The sequence below is a fragment of the Oryx dammah genome, unplaced genomic scaffold (genome assembly GCF_014754425.2).
Source record: "Oryx dammah isolate SB20612 unplaced genomic scaffold, SCBI_Odam_1.1 HiC_scaffold_28, whole genome shotgun sequence".
In the NCBI taxonomy this organism is placed as follows: Eukaryota; Metazoa; Chordata; class Mammalia; order Artiodactyla; family Bovidae; genus Oryx; species Oryx dammah.
This window is the reverse complement of record NW_024070212.1, coordinates 110,267,898-110,293,424: the sequence shown is the minus strand read 5'-3', so window position 1 is coordinate 110,293,424 and position 25,527 is coordinate 110,267,898. Positions and strand designations below refer to the sequence as shown.

The window sequence follows — 25,527 nt, the reverse complement described above, 5'->3', positions numbered from 1 at the left end:
TTAACAAGTTCTGGGGATCCAGGGTACAGCATGGCTATTACAGCTAATAATACTGTATTATGCATATGAAAGTTGCTAAGAGTAGACCTTAAATAGTCTCACACACACACACACAAAAAGAAAAGGTAATTATGTGATGAGAAGGAGATGTATGCTATGGTGATAATGATTTTGCAATATACATTGAAAAATTAATCAAGTCAACACATGAACACCTTAAACCAAGACAATGTTATGTCATTCACATCTCAATAAAGCTGAAAAAAGGAATATGAGTTTAGCAAATAGAAAATACTACAAATATTGTAAACATATGATAAATATCTATAAGATTTATCACATCACCCTGATTGTTCTTTAAAAGATCTAAAACCAGTAAACTACATACTGATCTAAAACACAGAAAGGGCAAAGTAGAAACGTGCTAACATCCATAATCAACTATTTATCTGCCCTCTTTCTGGAAGGTATTTCTGATGGTTGGATGGCATCATGGACTCAATGGACATGAATTTGAGCAAACTGCAGGAGATAGCAAAGGACAGGGAAGCCTGGCATACTGCAGTCCATGAGGTTACAAAGAGTTGGACAAGACTTAGCAAATGAACAACAACAAATGTCAACCACGTGGGTTTCAGGCAGAGTTCCTTATTCTTAACCCTGATTACCTTTCCCTGGCCAGATAAGCGTGCACATCAGACTCAAATGAGATCAACTTACTGCCCTCACCACCTCACAAGCAACTGATGATTCCAAAACAACATAAGGCATACAGCTTTTAACTTTAAACTCTCTGAAACTGGAATGCACCTTCATGAGTGCCATGCTACAACTGCTACTGCCCCACAATGGAAGTTGTATCACAGTTATCATTGTGTGCACAAGGATAAAGCCTGGTCAGAGCTGCTCATTATTGTCATCTTCTTAACTGTGTTGTTCCTAGTAGCTGATTTTAAGGGCTGCTTACAATGCCTTCAAAAAGATTATGCTATAATTCTAAATTGAAACATGTTGTGTATCAAAAAAGAAAGCAAATAAAGCCATGGGATAGTAGTAAAGTAACTCTCCATCACTGGAGGAATGACTGCAACTGTTTTACAGAACTTGAGAAAGGAAAAAAACTACATAAAAAAGATAAGCTTGCGGTTTGTTAGTGAGATTGACACTGCACAATCCACAAGGCCACATGCAGCAGCCCTGAAGTATTAATATTTAAAAGGGAAAAAAATTAAACAGCTTACAATGCTTTTAAGAACTACACAAGCACCAAATCGCTGCATTTCAAAAAGACGAAAGAATAATGGAGCATTCTCTTAAGGAATGTTTCATCACCAATGCCCTTAATGACCTGACACTACAAAGGTGGGGAGAGTGAGCAGGAAGGAGACGTCCACAATTCTAAGTTCTGCACGATTTAGAAAAGTCATAAAATGTGCAGAAGCTGGAGACTATCTATTTAGAAGCTGAAGAACACCTTAACAATTGATTTTACTTCTATTTTCCTTTTAACGTATGCACAAAGTATATACTGCCTGATGAAAATCTGTTAAGACTTATTTGCTAAATAAGTTTAAAAGAATTTTTTAAAAACTGTAAAATAAAAATTCTAAGTAATTAAAGAACTATGCCATCAGTTTACTCTGCAGTATTATTTCCTTCTTAGTAAGACACAAATGAAGAATCTCACAAGTGATGCATACTAGACTCAATTAAATTATGGTATATCCCTACTGAAATCACTTGTCAAGGGAGTGATAATGACCAGACCTCAGGTAAGGTACCCACTGTGAATTAAGACAAGTGTCCTCCTTACAAAAGGCAGAGCAACCAGAGAACAAATTGCCAACAACCAGTGAATCACATAGAAAGCAAGGGAATTCCAGAAAAACATCTACTTTTGCTTCACTGACTACACAAAAGCCTTTGACTGTGTGGATCACAACAAACTGTGGAAAATCCTTAAAGAGACAGAAATACCAGACCACTTTACCTGCCTCCTGAAAAACCTGTATGAAGGGCATGAAGCAACAGTTAGAACTGGACATGGAACAACAGACTGGTTCCAAATTGAGAAAGCAGTACGGCAAGATGGCGTATTATATATTGCCACCCTGCTTATTTAACTTATATGCAGAGTACATCACATAGAACGCCAGACTGGATGAATCACAAGCTGGAATCACAACTGCTGGGAGAAATATCAACAACCTCAGATGTTACCACTCTAATGGCAGAAAGCAAAGAGGAATTGAAGATCCCCTTGATGAAACTGAAAAGAGGAGAGTGAAAAAGCTGGCTTAAAATTCAACATTCAAGAAACAAAGATCACAGCATCCGATCATATCACTTCATAGCTAACAGAAGCAGAAAAAGTAGAAGCCGTCAAAGATTTTATTTTCTTGGGCTTCAAAATCACTGCAGACAATGACTGCGACCATGAAATTAAGACACTTGCTCCTTGCAAGGAAAGCTATGACAAACCTAGACAGCGTATTAAAAAGCAGAGACATGACTTTGCCAAAAAAAAGTCCATCTAGTCAAAGCTATGGTTTTACCAGTAGTCATGTATGGGTGTGAGAGCTGAACCATAAAGAAGCATGAGCATCGAAGAATTGATGCTTTCAAACTGCGGTGCTGGAGAGGACTCTTGAGAGTCCCTTGGACTGCAAAGAGATCAAACCAGTCATTCCTAAAGGAAATCAATCCTGAATACTCTTTGCAAGGACTGATGCTGAAGCCGAAACTCCAATACTCTGGCCACCTGATGCGAAGAACTGAGTCATTCAAAAAGACCATGATGTTGGGAAAGACTGAAGGTGGCAGGAGAAGGGTACACAGAGGAAGAGATAGTTGTATGGCATCACCGACTCCATGGACATGAGTTTGAGTAAACTCCAGGAGATGGTGAAGGACAGGGAAGCCTGATGTGCAACAGTCCATTGGGTCGCAGAATCAGACACGACTGAGCAACTGAACAAGTGGTGGGTGGTTAGTCACTAAATCGTGTCCAAGTCTTTGTGACCCCATGAATGGCAGCCCACCAGGCTCCTATCCACAGGATTTCCCAGGCAAGAATTCTGGAGTGGGTTGCCATTTTCTTCTCCAGGGGATCCTGGACCTACTTGGCTAACAAATTGTCCTGTAGAGACTACAACTGTAAGATTTTGTTGTAATATGAAACATCCTGAAGGAGTGTTTATCACTATTTTAAGCCCCATCTAGTCAACTGTTTTATATTCAAACCCCTATGGGACTTTGACCATTGGAAAACAGCTCTGAATTAATAAAGCAAGTCAAGACTTGAACCAGACTGAATTTATAAAGCAAGTGAATCTTAATTAAAAACTGAATTATTTGTGCTATTTGTGAAAATACTAAAAGCATTCTTAAGAGATTTAATATGCTTTTACCCTTTAAATTACTACCACCAGGCTACACAGGTCCTGGAAATACAAACTCCAGGAGTGTCCTTACCACAAAGGATGCAAACGGAGTCCCTAGAGGCTGTGCTGCAACGGTCTTAAGTTACAGAAGCCCTGGATTCACGCATCACCTGAGAACATCAACCAAGGAAATCCTTTTCCTGTCCTCTGTCATTCATTCCACCTGCAAACTTTCAGGAAGAGTCAAAATACCATACAGCAGAAACACTAAAAGCTCAGAAGTTTCTTTAATGCCTTGAGCTGGGAGCCTCACTACCATTTATAATGTGGGTTTCCGTAAGATTATGCCCTATGCTAGTCTTCTGGAGAACTCTTATGAACCTAAGACAGTAATCCAAGCAATTTAATTATCAACTAAAGAGACCTACATTACTCAGAATGGTGTTCTGCTCATTCTCCTTTATGAATTAAAGCAAGAAATCTAAAAGTTATGACTGGTGAAGAAATCTAATTTAAGGTACTATAGCTTCTAATTCTGAACTCCCCACCCCAGACTGCTCCTTCCAAATCAAATTAAATGAGCCCAGTTCTAATAAATTTATTTCTAGGTACTGGATTGTCTGACACGGTATCTCTGAATTATAAATTATTTGGAATGGAAAGTGGGACTTATTTCTCAATTGCTCTAAGTATGCAGTAAAGTATCAAAACAAGTATAAGCTTTGCCTCCATTTATATCCCACTAAGCTACATGCTGTCAACTCAAACCCCCACAAGACTTGTGATCATTAGAAAACAGTTGATTTTTATAGCAAAGTGGGATCTGAACCAGACTCTGTAGGCTGTGCTCCCACTATGCTCTTCTGCCTCTTTAGACAGTCTTATTCTTGAAACTATTTCCTTCCTTGTCCTCCATGACTAGCCCTTTGCAGATACATTTCCCCCATCTTTACTCCTTTCCAATTTAGTCACCGTTCCCCAAGTTTCTCTCCTAACTTTCCTCAGTGTACCCACAGATACTTTAACTATAAATTCCGTTTAGATATTGTCTTGAATCTTATTTACAATGGTGCTCTCCACTAGTACTTCAGGTAGAACTCTGCCAACTAAATCATGGGGAATTTAAAATAGGAGCTCAGACAGTAAAGAATCTGCCTGCAATGTGGGAGGCCCGGGTTCGAACCCTGGGTCAGGAAGATCCCTGGAGAAGGAAATGGCTACCCACACAAGTATTCTTCCCTGAAGCATTCCAAGGACAGAGGAGCCTGGTGGGCTTCAGTCCATGGAGTCACAAAGAGTTGGACACAACTGAGCAACTAACATTTTCATTTTCACCTTGACATAGCACATACAAGAAGTAAGGGTGTTATTACAGCAAGAGCAATGAAAATTCTCCCACAAATTCCACCCCTGCTGTGAATTACAGATTTTTTTTCTTCCATGACCTCTGTGCATTTCCAGCAGCCTGCTCCTCTTAGATATCTATCTGATCAACAACTGATCAAGGTATCACTGTTTTGGGGCTTTCCAGGTGGCACAAGTGGTAAAGAACCCTCCTGCCAATGCAGGAGACCAAGATACAGGTTTGATCCCTGGGTGAGGAAGACCCCCTGGACGAGGGCATGACAACCCACAGCAGTATTCTTGCCTGGAGAATACCATGGACAGAGGAGCCTGGTAGACTACAGTCCATGGGGTTGCAAAGAGCTGGATACAACTGAGTGACTAACACACCACTGTTTTCAGTTTACTAGTCAATCAGGCTCAAAAGCCTAGAATCATCTGAAACTCCCTCCTCTTCTCTGTCCCTCATATGTAATCATTTTGCCCGAAATTTGGTCAATTTCCCTTCAAGATTCCACCTGCATTCTTACATTATAGCTGAACTTTTGTTAACCCATGTCTGGATTACTACAATAAAATGTCTGATCTGCTCTCCTGACTCGGCCTCTGATTACATCCAACAAGATCAATCTTTCTAAACCCTCTGTGTACGGTCAAAACTCCTCATATTTTCAGGTTTCCATCAATCTGACAATCTATACCTTCTCAACTCAACCTTCCACTGTTTTACCTCCAAACTCAAAGCCAAATACTTTCAACTCTCTACTGCATTCTCCTTCTTCTGTGGTTCATGCTCATGCCACTCCCTTACCCTAGAAGGCCCACCCTCACATCCTCCTTCCTTTACAGTGGCTTATACAAAACCAAGGATCCATTCATATAAACACTCCATAAAATATTCCCCAAAGGAGAATAAGGAAAATCTGAACAAAGGATGCAAAAATGGAATGGAATCTATAGCATGCAATACTGGGGGTGGGGTGCTTTTGGAAACTGTATATAAAATCTTGAAAGTAAAGAAAAAAACAGAAAAGAAATAGGGAGGAAGGACACATCATTTTAGACAAAACGAATGTGAGGAGCCATCCTAAATAACTTAACATACATGTACATCTTGAACTCCAGTGTGGAGTCATAATGAGACAGAGATTAGGAAGCAAATCCACAGATTTGTATCCAAATATTCCATAAAACTATTCCAAAGAAGAGGTCTAGAAGGGGAAAGACAAAGTCTCACCGAACACCATGCACTAGGACACAGGAAGGAGAAAAGACTATGCAGCTGGGCATCCTGAGCCCTAACCTTTCACCTGAAGTCAAGGTCGCTGACTCTAGCTTCTTCCACACCCACTGTATCTAAAGCAGAAAGGAAAAACAACAAGGTTCTTCAGGGAGATTATCTGATTATCCATCCATTAGCTCAATAAGGCTAAAAATTAAAGTGCAGTTTGAAAAAGCATGGCTGTATCACAGAAGTCTTTGTATTTTATGTCTCAAGAGCAATGTAAGGCTATGAAAAGATTTGGGCCAGAAAGTGTCCACGATGAAATTCACACTTTACAAAGATCATTCAGGATGCCAGGAGGATATAAATCAGCAAGAGTTAAGAGAAAGGAGAGGTATCAGTAATCCAACAGATAGTGTGGATCTACATACCAGGAGAGAAGAGAGAGAAATGACAATAACTATACTCACCGATATGAAAAAAATGTCAATATATTAAGTGTTCAAGACAGGTTACAGGATACAGAGGATATAACTACAATCAATAAATCTTAAAATTCATTCTTAGTGGGTATCTACATATGCCCCCAGGTGTAATATTTACTTCTGAATGGTGAAATTATGAGTAATTCTTTTCCTAGTAAGTTACTAATTTGTGTTTAAAATAAAGATAACACCGGCCCCCCAAAATAAATAAATAAATATATTTATATATGGAAGAACTCAGAAGTTTCAAATATTGAAGTCAAAAAATAGAAAGACTGGAAAGTCTTCACTGGCTTCCATAATGAAGTCACTGGTGACTTGAAGAGTGCAATTAAAGAAGCATGGTGAGGACAGAGTGAGGTTTCAGAGGTTGGGAGGTGAGGAAGGGAAGACTACAAATGCAGTCCACTTTTTCTAGAATCTTAGCTGTGAAAAAGCGAAGAGAAATGAAGCAGAGTAGAAAGAAAATTTACACTTTCACTTTAGAGGAAAACATCCTAAAGGAAAAGTACTAGTACAATCAAAAAGTGAAGAAACAATTTAGCAAAAATATGATGGAAGTGCAGCTGTGAGAAGGCAGGCTAGACAGGGCTTCAAAGAACAAATGGGGGAAAAAAACGCTATGCCTATCACTTGTGACAAGAGCAAAATATGTTCAAGTGACTGAAGATATGTGCAAGCTTTTTGTGGGGGAACAGCAAGTTGTGGAAATTCACATTCGATGGCCTCAATTTTCTCAGATAAGTAGGCAAATGCCAGTAGGTGACAGGGTAAAGTTTGAGAAGAATGCAGAAATAGTAGCTGCTGTGATCTACAATAGTATTGTTTTTTATAAAATAAAATTTAGGAGTTATTACTAATTTATCCCTGGAGAAGGAAACAACAACCCACTCCAGTATTACTGCCTGGAGAATTCCATGGACAGAAGAGCCTGGCAGGCTATACAGTTCACAGGGCCACACAGAGGCGGACACAACTGAAACGACTAAGTACACAGTTAGTACACATGAATTTATACAAATATTACAAAGATATTACAGATAATTCCATCAGCTTCCCCTAACATAAACAACTCACATTACCACAGTATACCTGTCACGACTGAGACACCAACATTGGTACAACACTAGTAACTACACTCAGACTTAACCAGTTTTTCCAACATGTCCTTGTTCTGTTCCAGCATCTAATCCAGGACACCACACTGCAGTTAGCTACAGAAGTTCTGAAGGCCCAGTCAAGATGGAGATGACACCTACCTGCATGGTTGTGGGCTTCTTTCTCCAACCTAGCCTGAGAGAGAGCTGACGACATGACTGAATCTGGGTTAGGATTTTGTCACCACAATAAATGGAAGAATAAGAAGGCAAAGGGAGGGTACTGGCAAAAGTGTGATGAGGCACGAGGACGAAGAAAGTAAAAAAAAGGGTTTACAAATCTGAGATACTGGTGATGTCAAAAAGCAGGTACAGTAGAAATAAAAATGAAAGCACTAGAAGAATAAGAGGCGGGACGTAAGTCATGGAATCAGGAGCCTGGGAAGACTGGATGGGTCATCCCAGGGACTCTGAAGTAACCTCACGATAATGGCAGAGAGAAGAAAGAAGTAAACGAAGGATGATGCCTCAGGGTCCAGATCTGATGATAATCAAGGGGAAGAGACAGCTGTACTATCAGACAGCATGAACATCAGAGGAAAAGAGATTTTCCACAGAGGAGGAGGAACAATCACTAAAGTGATTATAATCTACCACCTAAACCAGAAAATGTCTGTGTAAGGTATTAATAACTACAGACAACAGAAGCATTTTGGACTTAATGGTCCTCTGACTAAAGAAACAGAACTGGCATGTGAATGGAAGAGGATGAAGATCCTGATGCTGCCTGCTGATACACCTACCACTGGGCAGGAAAACAGCAGGGAGAGAACCTCAGAGGGATAAAGGGAAGGTATAATGTTAAATTATCATGGCAAGATGGGCCTCAGTAACCCTAGTAACACTGAAAAACATCCTGTGAGCAGTTTAACACGCGGAGAACTAACAGGGCCTCCCTCCCTCCCTCCAGCCCCTCCTCTCCTTTCGCTACTCCAATTCTAGGGATAAGGCCCTCAGAGAAAGGGCTACCCTTGAATTTTAAACAGAGCTGACTTAAAAACAGCCGAGAGGATATTTCTACATAACCGCTATTTCAGACCTTGCCCATTATTCAAAATTCCTTATAAGTGAATTCAAGTAATATATTTCTTCTGCACTTAATACCAGAAAGTTGACAGTATTTGATATACTACATCCTACGCCTGACAATGCACTTAATCTAGCCTTTTTGTCAACTTCTTGAAGACTCTAAATCAGCCCTCACTAACACTGATTACTAGTACGTAATTATTTTTCTTTTGTTCTATATATTTTTCTAGACCTGAACTTCCTCAACTCCTCTTTGGGACCTCATCTATCACTCTGTGTGCGTGCAAATATATGCTCAATGGTGAAAAGAGAAGAAATCAACATAGCTCTTTTATATTGTTGGGTCTGCAACAAAGGAAAGAGAGACCCTGGTCTCTCAGCTCTTAAAAGTTTACCATTTTCTCACAACCTGGCACAGTGCCGAGGAGCCAGATGACTTCTGGGCACACATGACCACTATCAACACGAGGAAGCTACAGTTCTACATACTAAGTTCTGTCTGGACAAAGACAAAGCAGAAGCCAAAGCAGAATCAAAACCTGGCACAAAGGCTCGGGTTCTACTCTGAAAGCGTTTTCCAATACTGCTTCCCAGGAGAAGTCTTGATATATTGATTAGAAGGAATGATGCTAAAGCTGAAGCTCCAGTACTTTGGCCACCTCATGCGAAGAGTTGACTCACTGGAAAAGACTCTGATGCTGGGAGGGATTGGGCGCAAGAGGAGAAGGGGACGACAGAGGATGAGATGGCTGGATGGCATAACTGACTTGATGGACGTGAGTCTGAGTGAACTCCAGGAGATGGTGATGGACAGGGAGGCCTGGCGTGCTGCGATTCATGGGGTCGCAAAGAGTTGGACACGACTGAGCAACTGAACTAACTATGCTACTAACATATCAAAACACATGCTCCTTTGAAAACCCCCTGAATCTTTCTTTAAAAAATTATCTGCTACTGCGTATCTCCCGTATCAATGTAAAAACTGCTCAGAAAAAAACTACGGCAAACCTGGGATGAAGTCCAGCCAGTACTGTGCAGAGTCTGTCAAAAGACTAACACAGAATAAACACCAAGAACCTCAATCTGCCTCCATCTTCCCCACCTTCACTTTCCCAAAAGCAGAAAAAAGAACTACTCCCCTAGCATGCTTTAGATGTACCAAATAATTAGTTATATGCCCATTCCAGCAACCAGCTATTCATATCTTAGCCAGACCTGGATTAACACAAGATTAATAACTCCACTTCTGCAAATTAGTTCAACCACTTCAAAAGACAAGTTTATCAGTTATCTATCACATCTAAATAATACACCTATCTGACGACGCCACAATCCACTGTTAGGCATACACTCAAGGAAAATTTCTACCCAGAGATGAGTATCAGATATGCACAGTAGCTTTATTCATACCTGACATGTGGCTATCATGTTTACCAACACAAATGTCCATCAACAGGTGAATGAATAAGCAAATATATGGGAGCTTCAAAGTTGGTGAAGATGTGGAAAGGATGGCGCAAAGCACTCTGATCCACCCTTTCCCACACGCCTTGCCCTATGCATCCCTGCCATCCGGCTGTTACTGACTTAGGTAACATCACTAATAATGAGACAAACTGGCACCATGTGCCTCCTGATGAGATTCACTAACAAGGACACAGTATCACTATCCTGACAAAAATGCATCAACTGAAATTAATTTTGAAAAAACATCAGGTAAGTCCAAATTGACAACACAAAATCAATCTACCAAAGTCACCAAAAGTACCAATGTCACAAAAGACAAAGGCTGAAGAACCATCCCAGATTAAGGGAGACTAAAGAGACATAAAAACTGAGTGTATAATTCCATCCTGAACCAGCAAAAAGAAAAAAGCTGTAAGATACATTAAAGAGATAATTAGAACAATCTGAATAGGAGATATGGATTAGACAACAGTATTATACCAATGTTACTTTTCTAAGATTTTGAATTTTTTACTGTGATTATGTAAAGGAATGTTCTCATTCTTAGAAAACAACACTGAACTGTCTGGAGGAAAAGGAGCATGAGGTCTGTAAGAGACTCTCAAATGGAACAGAAAAAAACTACAAAAAATTAAAATTATATATACATATCTGCATATATGGAGAAAAAAAAAGAAAATTAGAGATAAAGCAAATATGCTGTTCAGTCCCTATGTACGACTCCTTGTGACCCCATGGAGTGCAGCATGCCAAGCTTCCCTGTCCTTCACCATCTCTTGGAGCTTGCTCAAACTCATGTCCATCGAGTTGGTGATACCATCCAACCATCTCTTCCCCTGTCATCCCCTTCTCCTCCTGCTTTGAATCTTTCCCAGCATCAGGGTCTTTTCCAATCAATCAGCTCTTTGCATCAGGTGGCCAAAGTATTGGAGCTTCAACTTCAGCATCAGTCCTTTCAATGAATATTCAGAGTTGATCTCCTTCAGGATTGACTGGTTTGATCTCCTTGCTGTCCAAGGGACTCTCAAGAGTCTTCTCCAGCACCACAGTTCAAAAGCATCGATTCTTTAGTGCTCAGACTTCTTTACAGTCCAACTCTCACATCTGTACATATGGAGTAACTATAGCTTGACTAGACAGAATTTTGTCGGCAAAGTAATGTTTGCTTTTTAATATGCAATCTAGGTTTGTCACAGCTTTTCTTCCAAGGAGCAAGCATTTTTTAATTTCATGGCTGTCATAAAGGTCTGCAGTGATTCTGGAGCCCAAGAAAATAAAGTCTGTCACTGTTTCATGTCATGATCTTCATTTTTTTGAATGCTGAGTTTAAAGCCAGCTTTTTCACTCTCGTCTTCCACCTTCATCAGGAGGCTCTTTCTTTAGTTCCTGTTCGCTTTCTAACATTAGGGTATCATCTGCACATCTGAGGTTGCTGATCCAGCTTGTGATTCATCCAGCCCAGCATCTCTCATGATACACTCCGCATATAAGTTAAATAAGCAGAGTGACAATACACAGCCTTGACGTACTTCTTTCCCAGTTTTGTTACATGCCCGGTTCTAACTGTTGCTTCTTGACCTGCATACAGGTTTCTCAGGAGGCAGGTAAGGTAGTTTGGTATTTCCATCTCTACAAGAATTTTACAGTTTTATTATCAGGAAATGTTAAAAATGGTGACCAAACTGGGTGAAGGGCATATGGAAAGTTTAAGTAATTTTTTGCAACTTTTCTGTACTTCTGTTTGAAATTATTTCAAAACAGTTATTTTTTAATTGTATATATTTACACAACAAAGTACTGACCGAGAAAGAAGAAATTAATTGATACCTGCAACATAATGCATGAATATCAGTCACTGTGTCCAGCAAAAAAGAATATAAACTGTAACATTCTTTTTATGATGTTCAACAGGTAAAATAATCAATTCTGACAGATGTCTGAACTCTGTTCACCATGGAAGCAGGGACTACTTACTGGGAAGGAGAAAAGGAAATCTTTTGGGGTGCTAGAAATGCTCACTATCTTGATTTAGCTGCTGACTACAGAACTCATACATTATGTAAAAAATTTTCCAACTATACACTTCAGATTTGTGCATATATTTATTATATTTTATACCTCAATTTTAAAAAGGTTACAATAAACCATAAACGGTTTAGCTAAGGGGGGAAAACAGTACAAGTAAAAATATTTTAATGGACATGAAGCAAAACTATTTTAAAGGCAAATCTTCTGATAATACTAAATTCACTCCCTACTTAAATTTCTGTAATTAAAAAGATCTTATACCACTATCTTGATAACATAATCTATAAATATATCAACTTTTAAGACTGTAAACAAGTCCACATTCAAATGAAGCAAGACTCAGGCAGTAGGCTAAAATAATTCATTTTTTCAAACTTTAGAAAAAAGCTAAGTAAAAAAATGAAAAGGTTCAAACATGAGAGAGGAACCACACTTAGCACATCACTTATAATTATAAAAGACTGAAAACAATCTCATAAAAAGCAGCACATTCCCTCAACATAATACAGGTACGATAACGTTTGCACACAGAGTCTAACTATATACACAGTCATCCCTCAGTACCGAGGGGGACTGGTCCCAAGACCCTATCTGACACCAAAACTCAGGGATGCACAAATCCTTTACACTCTGCCCTCCACATCCAAGAACATGGAACCTATGGATACAGAGGGCCAACTGTCTTAAAAAAGAGAATATATAAAGACATGCTCATGTGGTAGGATTAATAATTGTTTTTCTATTTTCATGATTTGCAGCAATATTCTTCCATTACTTTTACAGCAAAGTACATTTTAACTCCCACAAAGTGCCTACTTTGCCTGTTTGAAACACTTTTACAATCCCAACATAAATGTCAAAGAAAGTTTATTTCTTTTCAACATTAACTCCTTTTAAAAAATAACTTTAAGGTACAAAAATAAAAGGAAAAATTCACCTATTAGAGCAAAAAACATTCTCCTTCTGCACCCACCTGTATGACAATACCAACTCTCTTCATTTTTAAACATGCAAACTTTAAAAAATAATTATTAAAATATGATCTGTTAACACGTCTACTAATGACAAAAACTCATGAAGCAAAATTAGGCTTCACTACTAAACATTTATCCTAAAGAACAAAGGACTCCTTCCCCAACTCCCCAGGAAATCATCATAAGTCAAAACTGTCTACATCTCTCTGTATCACACATTACTGTATGAAATTTCACAAAAATATTATTTAATTCTATGTTAATTATCCTTTTTTATGACATGTCTTCAAAAATACTATAGATGCTATTGGCTTCAAGAACTTAAATTTCAATTTACAGCATGAAATGAACACTGCAATCCAACAAGGTCTGAATCACTACCCACTGCCATGAAACTAAGGTCAGCTTTATTCCTAACAGCTCCAAAGCAAGATAAATGGATAAACAAATACTATAATAAACATACCTTGGAATAGTCTCATCAGTTAAAAAAAAAACACCTAATTACTGACACATGCAACAACATGGACATATCACAAATAATTACACTAAGCAGAAGTCAGAACCAAAAAGAACACATATGCGATAAATCCATTTACATAAAACTGGCAGAAGAGGCAAAATTATCTATAGTCACAGAAAATAAATCAGTGGTGGGAGAAGGGAAAGGACTGCAAGAAAGCAGGAGGAAAGTTCTGGGGGTGGTGAAAATGTTACATATCTTGATTGTCATTAAGGTTACAGAAGTAAATACACTTCTCAAAACTTATCAAGATGTACACTCAGCGTGAATATACTTAAAACGAAGGCATTTTATTGCATATAAATTAAACCTCAAAAAGTTAATTTTGAAAAACAGTAAGCTTACTAAAAGTAGACTGCCTCCTCAGAAAGCAATGCATTACAAGACTAACATTTTATATTTCTTTTGTGTTAAACTGCCTTTCTTTACATCTATTAAAATAGATGTTAAATAAAGTTTTGGATAATATTTAAAACTGAGAAACACTGTTCAGAACTGTGCCATCTTATACAATACTCATTAACCACATGTAGCTAAGTCAATTAAAATTTAAAATCTAGTTCCTCCAAGAGGAGAGTAATTTTACAGTAGTCAAACCTGACAAAGTATAATAGTCAACCAAGTATCAAAGTCAATATTAACAGTAATAAATCATGTTGACAGTATATGCTCTTGATATGATGGGATGAAAATGGCACTTTACTTCTGTGGTCTTCCTCCCAAAAACCCATGACCCATAATCAGGAGAAAACCATTAGACAAATTACAATGTCTAACTGAAGAAATATTCTACAAAATACTTAACCAGTACTCCTCAAAACTGTCAAGATTGTTAACAACAGGGAAGTATGAGAAACTAACACAGCCAAGGGGAGCCTGTGGATTGGATACGTGACTAAATGTAATGTGGTATCCTGGACAGGGTCCCGAAATAGAAAACAAACTAGGGAAAACGAAGGAAATCGAAATACACTTAGTGAATAAGCAATACTGGCTACTTAGTTCTAACAAATGCACGGCAGTAATGTAAGGCGTTAACAACACAAAACCTGAGTGTGGTATTCTATGGGAGCTCTCTTGTACTGTATTCTCAATTTCTCTGTGAATCTAAAACTGTTCTTTTTTAACTGGAGTATAATTGCTTTATAACGTTGTGTTTCAGTTTCTGCTGTACAACATAAATCAGCTCTATGTATACATTATCTCCTCCCTCTTTACAATTATTCTTAAAAATAAGGCCTCCAAGGGAATTCCCTGGCAGTTCAGTGGTTAGGACTCTGAACTTCTATTGCAGGGGGAGTAAATTCAATCCCTGGTCCCGGAACTAAGATCACGCATGATGCACAGCCAAAAAAAAATTTTTTTTAATTAAAAAAGTAAAGCCTACTGAGTTGTTGTAATAAAAAAGGTTTTCTGCATTTTAAAAAATGCAGGTTCCCTCAGTCACACTAACCCACATGTCAAGTGCTTGGCAGTCACGTGTGGCTAGTGGTTACAGTATTTGACAGTGGAGATTTACAGAACATTTCTATCACAGCAGAAAACTCAGTTAGACGGTGCTGGTGTAGAAGACTACAACTTATGAACAGATCTATATCTACCCAGAATTAAAAACCCTCACTGAAATCTAAACATCCTCAATATGTTTATTCCAGTTTCTAATTCAAACAATTACTTTCTGAAAACACTTTTTAAAAAGTCAATGTAATATATATAAATGTAACACTGAAAAATGTTTCACTCCCCAGAGTGCAATTCTCTGAAACTCTTTCAAGGTATCCAAGATGTCCAATCTGTTAAGATATTCTCTGCATTTTTCACTATGTTGGCACTGCACCAGTCATGGGTAAAATTGTTGACAGCTTTAGCACTATTCAAAGTAATGGTACCAAATTGTGCTAATACTCACCATGTTCTTCACTGCCCAGTGCCATATATTCCCAAGAAAGAAAAAAGCCAGGTTTACTTAAGAATGCCTTTAATAAGGCAGCAAAAGCTGCCAATTAATCTTGGGTCCTGTGTACACATCTTTTTAATAGTCCTAATGTGATGAAATGAGAAAGTACACATGAAGCACTTCTGCTGCACGCCACCGTCTCTAAGAAAGGCACTTAGGTGCCTTTGAGTTACAAGCTCAACTACCTACTTCCATTCATGAAACATCATATTGAGCTGAAAGGGCTGACACACAAATAAAATCATCCAGGCCTAGGTATATAACAGACACTTTTTTCAAAAATGAACAAGGCGAGATTGTCACTTTAAAAAGAACAACTATTTGCTGCCAATTACAAAACTTAAGCTTTTAAGCAAAAGTTAAGATTTTAGAAAACTTCTATTCACTACCATGAGTTTGACAGATTTTTTTTAGCACTTAATACTTTCCAATAAGTAAAGGATTTTCTGATGTGTGTTGATATTAATGAGTGTGGAAGGTTTGATACTGTGTAATATAAAATATCCATTTAATGGACAAAATAGACCAATAGATTTTAATGTAATGGAATATAAAAGTGCACTGATATATAGTAATTCAAATTTCACAATGCAACTAACCTTTAAAAACTACTAGCTATCCAATTTTAGTGTAATATCAATGAAAATCTGCAATTATCTGAAAAAGCTCTTAAAATATTCCTCCATTTTCCAACTACATACACGGCTTCATGAGGATGAATTTCCTTCATATACTTCAACTAATGTAAGAAATAGCCACAGACTGGATGCAGAAGCAGCTATGAGAATCCAGCTGCCTTCTACATGAGAGAGTGAAGTCGCTCAGTCATGTCCAACTTTGCGACTCCATGGACTATAGCCTACCAGGCTCCTCTGTCCATGGGATTTTCCAGGCAATAGTACTGGAGTAGATTGCCATTTCCTTCTCCATTGCTTTTTTTTTTAAAAAAGCAATTTTTAAAAAGGGAAAACAATGTCACTCTTCTCAGCAAATTTTTTAAGAAATGTTTTAAAAAACTGGTATTTTTCATTAAAAATATACTATGTTAACATGTAAAGAAGTTATTGCTATTTTTAAATCAATAAATCATTTTAAATTCCTTAATGTGATAAAGATAGATATAACTGAAAAGCCAAAAGCTCTCTGGGGTCCTCTAATTCTTACGAAGGTAAAGGAGATCTAAAATCAAAAAGTTGACAGCATCTATCTCAGAGAAAGAGGAAAATATAATACAACAAATATATAAATTAACTGAAAACAAACAAACAAACATACATTTGAAAGCCTATCAAGAGACATAAAACATCCCTGATGACAAGAATACCAAGATTCCAAATGGACACTTCAAAAGTATCTCAGGTTAAAAATATATTTTTCGAAAGACAGAGAAACTTTTCACATTCTGAGATTTACTTATATGATTTCTTTATTGCCTCTACCACTAGGCTGTAAGACCCACAAGACAGGACCTTGGGTGTTTTGCTCATCACTATGGCTAGCCCAGCACCTGGAACAAAGCAGGTATTCAAATAATTTGTTGGATTGAAAACAAAACAAAAAAGACAAAAGACTTAAAAACAGAACCCACTGAGGTCTCTATTCAAATTAAAAGATGACACTTCACAATCAAAATGTATCTATCTGCATAGTAATAACAATTATACCCGCTAACAATCACTGAAAGCCTATTTATCAACACCACGTGCCAGGCAGTGTATTGCACATTTTAGACTTTTAATTCCCAAATCACTACGGGATATATTTTCCAGTAAGGAAAACAAGGTTGCAAGAAGTTAGCTTCTTTATCTATAGTTACAGGTAGTAAGTGACAGAAAAGTAAACCCACACTTCTGTTTAATGGCCACAAGCTTTTTCTCTACATACTGACAGTGTTTAATACTGCTTCGTTACTTTCTTCCTCCCATTTCCTTGCAATTTTCAGAGGAATTCAGTTGTGGCAGTAACTTTTTCTCCTTTCCCCAATCTCCCACTCTGTCCCACGCTCACTATCCTCCACTATCCTTCCTTCTCAAGCAATACAGTGAGCCCCTCTGCCTTCTGGTTGAATGTGTACATGCACAGTCGTGTTGGACTCTTTGAGACCTCATATCCTGTAGCCTGCCAAGCTCCTCTGTCCATGGGATTTCCCAGGCAAGAATATTGGAGTGGGTTGCCATTTTCTTCCCCAGGTGACCTTTCCACCTCAGGGGTTGAACCCATTTCCCTGCATCTCCTACACTGGCAGGAGGATGCTTTACCACTGAGCTACTGGGGAAGCCCCAAACCCTGTGGCTGGGGAAGAACACATATTCTCATAGCACACTATCAAAATTTTCATTAACAATAGCGGAACTAATACAAGAGATTAAAGTGTCAGATTCTAGAATATGAATTAAGGCTCTCTGACCTACTGCTCTCACAAGATGGCTTCATCCAGTTACTCAATTAGCCATGGTTTAGGCAAAACCATCTCAATTCCTAAGGGGCTAACCATGAAATCCCCTGAATGTAACCATCTCTTCAAGGATTGTGCCAAGATTCACCAATCATTAAGTTCCAAAACAATACCTCTGACAATTCTGTCAGTCTCTACAACCAAAGGACCAATACTGAAGAGGCTAGAGCTCCCAAGACTTCCTCGAGGATCAGAACAACTAGAATAAAAAGAGCCTTGTTCCCAAAGAACACTCTAGGCACAGTATCACCACACAAAAAGCTACTACTGTTACTGTCATTTTCCCCACCTTATACTTCTGAATAATATATAAATGTTTCTTTTTTCCCCCTTTTGGTGAAAGGAGAATAAAATTAGCAACTAATAAACTAGTCAAGAAAAATTACCATGCCATAAACATGACCATGTTATTTGATAATCTCACCACAAGCCAATCTTTTCCAGTGAGGGCTCCCCAGAGCCCGTGAAAAGTTTTACACTTTTTAAGCCTCACAAAGCCCTGAACATGCTTTACCTCAACATCTATGTTATAAAGAAAATGAACAATAGGAGAAACGACTCTTCTACCTTAAAAATTAAGTTAGCAGACTTCCCTCATGGCATAGTGGGTAAGAATTCACCTGCCAATGCAGGGGACAGGGGTTGACCTCCCTTCTGGGAAGAGTCTACATACTACAGAGCAACTAAGCCTGTGTGCCAAATTTTCCGAGCCCACGCCCAGGAGCCACAACTACTGAAACTGGAGCACCTAGAGCCCACGCTCCCCCAACAGGAGAAGCAGCACAATGAGAAGCCGGAACACCACAATGAACAGCAGCCCCTGCTCTCTGCACCTAGGGAAAGCCCACACAAAGCAACGGAGACCCAGCACAGTAAGAAATAAATAAAGTAGCACTCTAAAAAAAAAGTTTTAATTTAGCTGCAATCTGCTAAAGAAACCTTGCCTGGGGAGGGGGGAAAAAAACGTATCATAGGAAGTCACATTTGTGGTCTGTCACTCCACACATCATTCTCTAACAGGTCACTTTTAATAAAAGTAAATAAAAGTAATCCCTATCCTTTTCATCAAAATCTTGATATATTAATTTACTAACACAATAAGATCTGAGTAATAAAAAAATGACTTAAGCAATTAGATGTCACCAAGTACATGCAAGCTACAAAAAAATAAATAGTACTTCTAAATGCTCCACTAAAAAAGTTTTTCTTCAATACTTAGCAACTCTAGTATACAAAAACACATAATACAAGTTTATGCTATCTCCCTGATCCTTTCCCAAAAGTGAAAATCCCTGCTACCACTCAAATGTGAATTTAGATTCATATACAGAAGTCATACCCTTCAAATCCTCTACGGACTTCCTCATATCCAAGTGTTACTTAATACTGTAAAAAGTACACATAAACTAAAACTTATAAAAGCAATCAATGTAAACTAAATAACCAATTAATTTTTCCAAACTAAGCCTCGTATCTGCTTATAGTTATTTATAAAACCTTTATCACACATGATACTCTGAACCCACAAAATCAAGAAATTTTGTTAACATTGCACTTGGAACCAACTGTTCCAAGAATGGCTGGTTAGACCTACTAGGCCTCATTCACCAAAATATACACATGTATTTTAACTCTTCAGGACACGTAAATTAAAACCACCGAGATAAATACAGGAAAATTTTTAGAGGAAAAGGGAAAACATCTAGAAGCTTCTGTGTGATTCTGCATAGAAAAGGCAACATTACGCCTTCTCTGAGACATGCTGCCACTTTTAGCAGTGGGACCTTTTAAGACCCCAACCCCATGGCCATACTAACGAGACCAATGATGGAAATTTGGACCAAGTTCAATCTATCAAATTTTCCCTCTCAGCAATCTGAAAAGGGGACACTGAGCTAGTAACCCTTTGGCTAGTGACACTAGAGCCTGAGTTTATACATACATGTGGTTCCAGGAATGAGGTGGCAATTTTTTTCTGTGTTTGCTAAAGCAGAAAAGGCCAGAGTGTGGGAAGACAACCAAAGCAAGATACAAAGAGACATGAGATGATACCTACTGGCCGCAAGGAGAAAAGTGCTCTCTGGACTAACTTTGTCTCCTGAACGTTTCCCGGTTCCTAGTTCATGTGCTTCATGAAGTTAAGTGCTCTTGGGTTCCTTAATATACCCTCTTACCTCTCCCCTCAGAGGACTCCTCTTCCTGTCTTATGTCACCGAAAAATCATTATGATACTTTAAGACAAATTCATACCAAGATCAATGCAGAAAAGGTATGATTATTCTTATTTATGGTTCATAAGGGATATGAATGGTACCAGAGAAATTGCTTCTATTTACTATCTGTAAGTTCAGGAGAAATAATAAGAACAAAAATAACCAGAGCCTTAAAAGCAAAAATTCTCTGCATAAGCCCTCAGTTTTGTGCTTCCCTTCAAAACTCACCTGTTCAAAAGTTCTGCTGGTTCACAGCAGGAAGTTTGAGCAGACTTTGTTCAGGTCCTTTTAACACTGTAAATAATAAAAAGTATCACAGTAAATGACCCAGCAATCTCTTAGGAAACTTTAAAAATACAACTTTTACTATGAAAATGCTTTCTAAGAAATGGATTCCAAACCTGGTTAAAATATTATAATTACCTGACATGCTTTTCATCCAGAGTCCCTGTCCTAAACTCTAAATAGTCTCTCCCAGTAGCTCTGGAATGCAACTGAAAAATATATTTTTTAAACCAAAGTACTAAGTGATTCTGATGAAGCTAATAAATGAGCACCACTATAGGGTTTCAGGAAATTATTCCTTGGCATTTTCATTCAAAACTACCAAATATCTGATAGAAAACTGAAAGCTAGCAAGATGGCAATACAATATGTATCCTATACAAATAATCAATGAGCCCCAAGATGTATGACCACTGCCAAAATGTTCAAGGAGCAAAGCTCCAGAAGTGCTTTCAGCTGCAAAACCAAAACCTTCTTTTAACGCTCTGATGAGACAATATCTTAAACATCCACAAGACAGTGATATTTCAAGTGACAAACTGAAACAATAGCTTCAAGAGATTTCTTAGCTAAATTCAAATAATGATTTGAAGGCTGCTACTAAAGAGTCAACAAATAATAATTAAAAATTAAAGTTGACAATTTTACTCTCAAGCAAGAAAGCAACTTGAGAAAGCCACTTTCATCTTTAATTTTAAAAAATAGTAGCCATGTTACAGTGTCCAAAAGGTCATTTAACTTTATCCACTGCACTCTACATTTTATAAGAGCAAGCAGAAGCAAAAGAGGGGAGAACTAGGTAACAAGCTCTTCTCTGGGCCTAACTCAAGACAATAAGCTCTAGTTTATCTCCTATTTCAGTATAAGTATAAACAAAGCTCAACTTTAGGAAGCATATCATACTTTGAAAGTATTTTTATAAAATTAATTTTGGCTACAGCATAATATTCTTTTGTTTTTCAAATCTCCCCTCTTCTCTCTCAACCTCAAATAAAATTATGGGCAATTCAAGAAAGGTAACATTTTTGTATTCCTGTGTAATTAATCTAGTACATTTCTCAGTTATCTGAGAGCATAAACAAATGAAAAAATGCAATCCTAGTCAAGAAATAACAGGAGTCTAACTAACTTGTATGTGTTGTATGTCTACTTATATTTTTAAAGACATGCAATTCTTCAGGGCATTAAAAGTGAATGGAAATCCTAAGACCTGATCACCATAAAATCTAGTGGGGGTTAAGGGGAGGGGAAAAAAAAACAAACACTTGGGTTCAGAGTTTTAACAACAATGGCCAAGTAATGTTAAGGCAATTCAAACTGCTGAAGAAAAACAGACATTGAACTTGCCTCTAATATACCAGGATTAACACCAACATAGGCTGGAGATTCAACCTAATGAGACTGGTCCCACTATAATCTATAAGAGATAGAATAAAACAGAAAAGTACCAAAAATTTAGTCATTAGAGTCTAATGGAGAACTACAAATGAAGTCAGTCTTCAAAAATGGCACAGATCAAAGATCCTTCACAAGAGCAAAGATAAATAAGACAGTAATAATCTCATCATCCAAAATGGTTCCCCCAGATAGCAATCACTACCAATAGTGTCATCTTCCAATGTGAAGGTCAAAAAAAAAAAAAAAGACATATGGAATATTAAAATGCAGAGTCATGAGAGCAAATGAACCCATATGACATCAAAGACATAATTTGGAACTGTCATTTCAAAAATTCACCAAAGGAACAAAAGATAGAGAGGCAATTTGTAAAAACACTACCTCCCCTCAAGCATCACTATCCCTGAAGCTCTAATTCCTAACAACTCATGATTTTCAGGCAAGCTAAGACAAATTATTTTACACATATGCAACTCACCAACAAAAGCATTTCAAAATCAAAATATTAAATTCCTCAAGTGAATTAAAATGAAAGAAGACATTTGTGAGAGCTCAGTAATAAGAATATGGAGATAAGCTGAAAGAAAATCAGGAAAAAAAAAAAACTTCCGAAAAAAAGTCTACTAGCATAAAATTACTAAAGAACTAGTCTGAAAGATCAAAGTTGATGAACAAATAACTCAGCACAAAAAGTTTTACACATGTAAGATGCTATAAAAGATACACAAATTAGTGGACCAGTCCCTGATGAATTTAAAACTAGGCTGGACAACACAGAAATCACTAAGAGGAATTCTTTACCATTAAAAATGTGAATTAAAACACTTCTTCAAGGATATATTTCTTAATGATCTGTGTCTAAATTTCAAAGGAAATTCATTTCTCTACATTTTCAAATAGTCTGAAATATTTCAAAGACCTTTTTAGAAAGCAATTTCTTTTGAAAAATCTTTTTAGGCAGGTCATCATCAATCTCATTTAAAAACTTTTGAGAAAGCTATTTCATGACAATTTCCTGAAATATATGAGCCCCTCAATTTTTCCAAATTGGGGCAGGGAAGGGTGTCCTGCTGGGGGGAAAGGGGTGGGCACACTGGCTCAAATTTCCAGATTCTGACTTCCAAGAGTCACAGAGGTGTGGAAAAAGACTCCAGGACAACTGAACAACTCTACTCATCAGGACTGATGAGCTGGCACACTTTTCCTACTAGGTTCCTTGTGATCGTGCCTCTCTGGCTAGACCACCTCGGTACCTTCCCAGCCACCCCGGACCAGCTTACTTCAGCTTCTGCCACAGGGTCTTGGCCCTGGATTCCTAGCCTGGGGCACTCCTCCTCCATGGAGATACAGAGATTAGCTCCGTTACCTGTGTCGAGTCTTTCCTCAAATATTGGTTTTTTTACCCAACAAGGCTTTCCCAGGGTACTCCACCTAAAATGAACCCCTCCCTCAACTCCCTGTTATCCCATTACCCTGTCTCATTTTTTCCCACATCACTTATCACTACAGTGTATCTTACCCAAAAGTATGTATTTACCTGTCTAGGAATGAGGTCCACAGAAACAGGAATTTTTGGTCTGTTTTGCTCCCAGCCCCTAATAGTGTAGTACAATCTCAGTATTTTTCAAAAAAATTAATGCACAAATGACAGAAAAAATGAATGGAAGCACACAGTACCTTCTCCCTCCTCAGTCTCAAAATCCTAAAATGTATAGAAAAGGCCAAGTACAGAAAAGGTCCAAAGCCTTTTCTTCTCTAGTGAATCATGACCATTACCTGTGTATTTCCAATTGTTAAATGTCTGTGTGACATTAAGGACTGTGTGACATTTTTCCAGATACTTTCCACTTTTTAAACCTTTTTCTAGTGTCTTCTATTGAAGTCAACATTTGTTGGGACAGAAATGTATATGTTCCACTTTGAGCACTACACTAACTAGTTAAACGCATAAAAACATCAAGGAATGAGGCAACATATTTGTGTTCGAAATCAACAAACCCTGACAGGCCAGAGCTGCAAATACTAGGATAAAAGTTAGTGTTCAAAAACGGTGACAATTTTTTTTTTAATCTAGAAAATCATTAGATTCTAAAAAGGAAATACTATGTCAGGGAAAAATATCTTCCATGTATACACACAGGGAACCAAAGCTGCCTGTAATCCAAGGTATAAAACACTGAGTAAGTATAATCCAAGGTACACAACACTGGATAAGAAGCTGGTCACTGGTTCCGGCCCCTTCCTCAATCTCTTCCAAGTTAAACTGAAATACTTACCTTTCTTACAGAGAAAATAGATGTGCTTACTTACAGAGAAAATAGATGTGCTTAAGTGTTCTTTCAGGGAAGAAAGCATTTTTTAAAAAACAAAAACCCATAGTGCTAGATAAATGCAAAGCAATGTAACTGCTTCCCGAACACGGTCAGACAACCTGCTTCTCTACACCCTCTTCTCTGGTCGCTTGGTTTATGTTTCAGCCAGAAAACTGAAATAAATCTGAGTGTTTTCGTGGGGAACTGCTGTCACTCAAGGCTAATGCCCATTTCAACCTGATGTGAAGGCTCGGGTCCCAAAGCTGCCATGGGTTCTACTCTTCCCGACCTCCGTCCCAGGTCCCGATCATGGCTCCACCTTGGCTTCGGGCCTGGTCCAGACCCCGTCCTCTCGCCGCGGAAGGAGTCTCCCCAGTGCAGATGCTCGGTGAAGCAGGCAGGGGCGCATCTCCCCGAGGCCAGGTGTGGGGAGGAGCGCGAGCAGGAGCAGCTGTCTGGCCGCAGCAGCTGTTACCCCGGGCACCCCGAGGCTGGCCGGGCGGCTGGCCCGGAGGAGCAGGTAGCGGAAAGGCGAGCCCTCTGGCCCTGAGCGAGCCGGCCTGACACTGTCCACCCATCACCCTCCTCCCTTCCTCGGCTCCCCCTGCGATGCCAACGGGCCCGGGAGGAGGGGACTCCCCAGCTCGACGGCAGAGACGCGCCAAGGCCCGGCGTGCCCCCGGCTGGGGAGGCGGCTCCCTCCGGCCCCGCACCTGACCTGTCCGTTCGCTTGACGCCCCAGCCGGCCGAGGCGGCTGCCGGGCGGCCTGGGGGTATCCATGCGGCTGGGCCGGGTCGGGCCGGAGCGGCGGGGACGCCAGAGCGGGCGGCAGGCCCAGGAGAGCCAGGCAGGCTGGCGGAGCCTGGGCCGCAGAGCGGAGCCGGGCAAAGGGAGTGAGACCGAGTCGCTGGTTACCTGCGGTCCGGGACAGGGGAGACTCTCGGAACCCGTCAGTCCTCAGCCTCAACAACACAAGATGGCCGACACGTCGCCACGCACGTCACGTGACAGCGCACTGGCTGCGCCCCGCCCCCCGCTCCGCCCCCCACCCCGCCCCGCCTCCCTCCACGCTCCTCCAGCCTCCCACGACGTCCTTCCTTTCCGCCACCTCCCTCCCGTCTTCCCTGGACACGCCCCTGCCCGAGCCCCGGATGTCAGGCGGGAGGAGGGCGGGGCCGCGGCAGAGCGCAGGCGCCTGCGAGTCCCTGGGCCAGAGCTCTCCCCGCTTGCCCTTGAGTTGAGTGGAGTTGGTGTCCATAGTTGGATCTGGGCCAGTCGCCATGTGACTCAC

The 25,527-nt window shown here is 39.3% G+C and overlaps 1 protein-coding gene across 3 annotated transcripts in view; it reads right to left on the bottom strand.

The window, feature by feature from the left end:
* Positions 1-25,241, bottom strand: part of GIGYF2 (GRB10 interacting GYF protein 2) — a 133,079-nt gene extending 107,838 nt beyond the window's left edge. For 2 of the 3 annotated variants that reach the window (XM_040231775.1, XM_040231777.1), the window contains exons 1-3: positions 25,152-25,239; positions 21,873-21,942; positions 20,469-20,534 (exon numbers count right to left, since the gene is read on the bottom strand). The gene's annotated coding sequence lies outside the window, so the exon portion shown is untranslated. Of the gene's footprint in view, positions 1-20,468; positions 20,535-21,872; positions 21,943-25,151 lie in introns of all 3 variants that reach the window. The other variant, XM_040231776.1, reaches the window with a different exon arrangement.
* Positions 25,242-25,527: the final 286 nt, after the last annotated feature.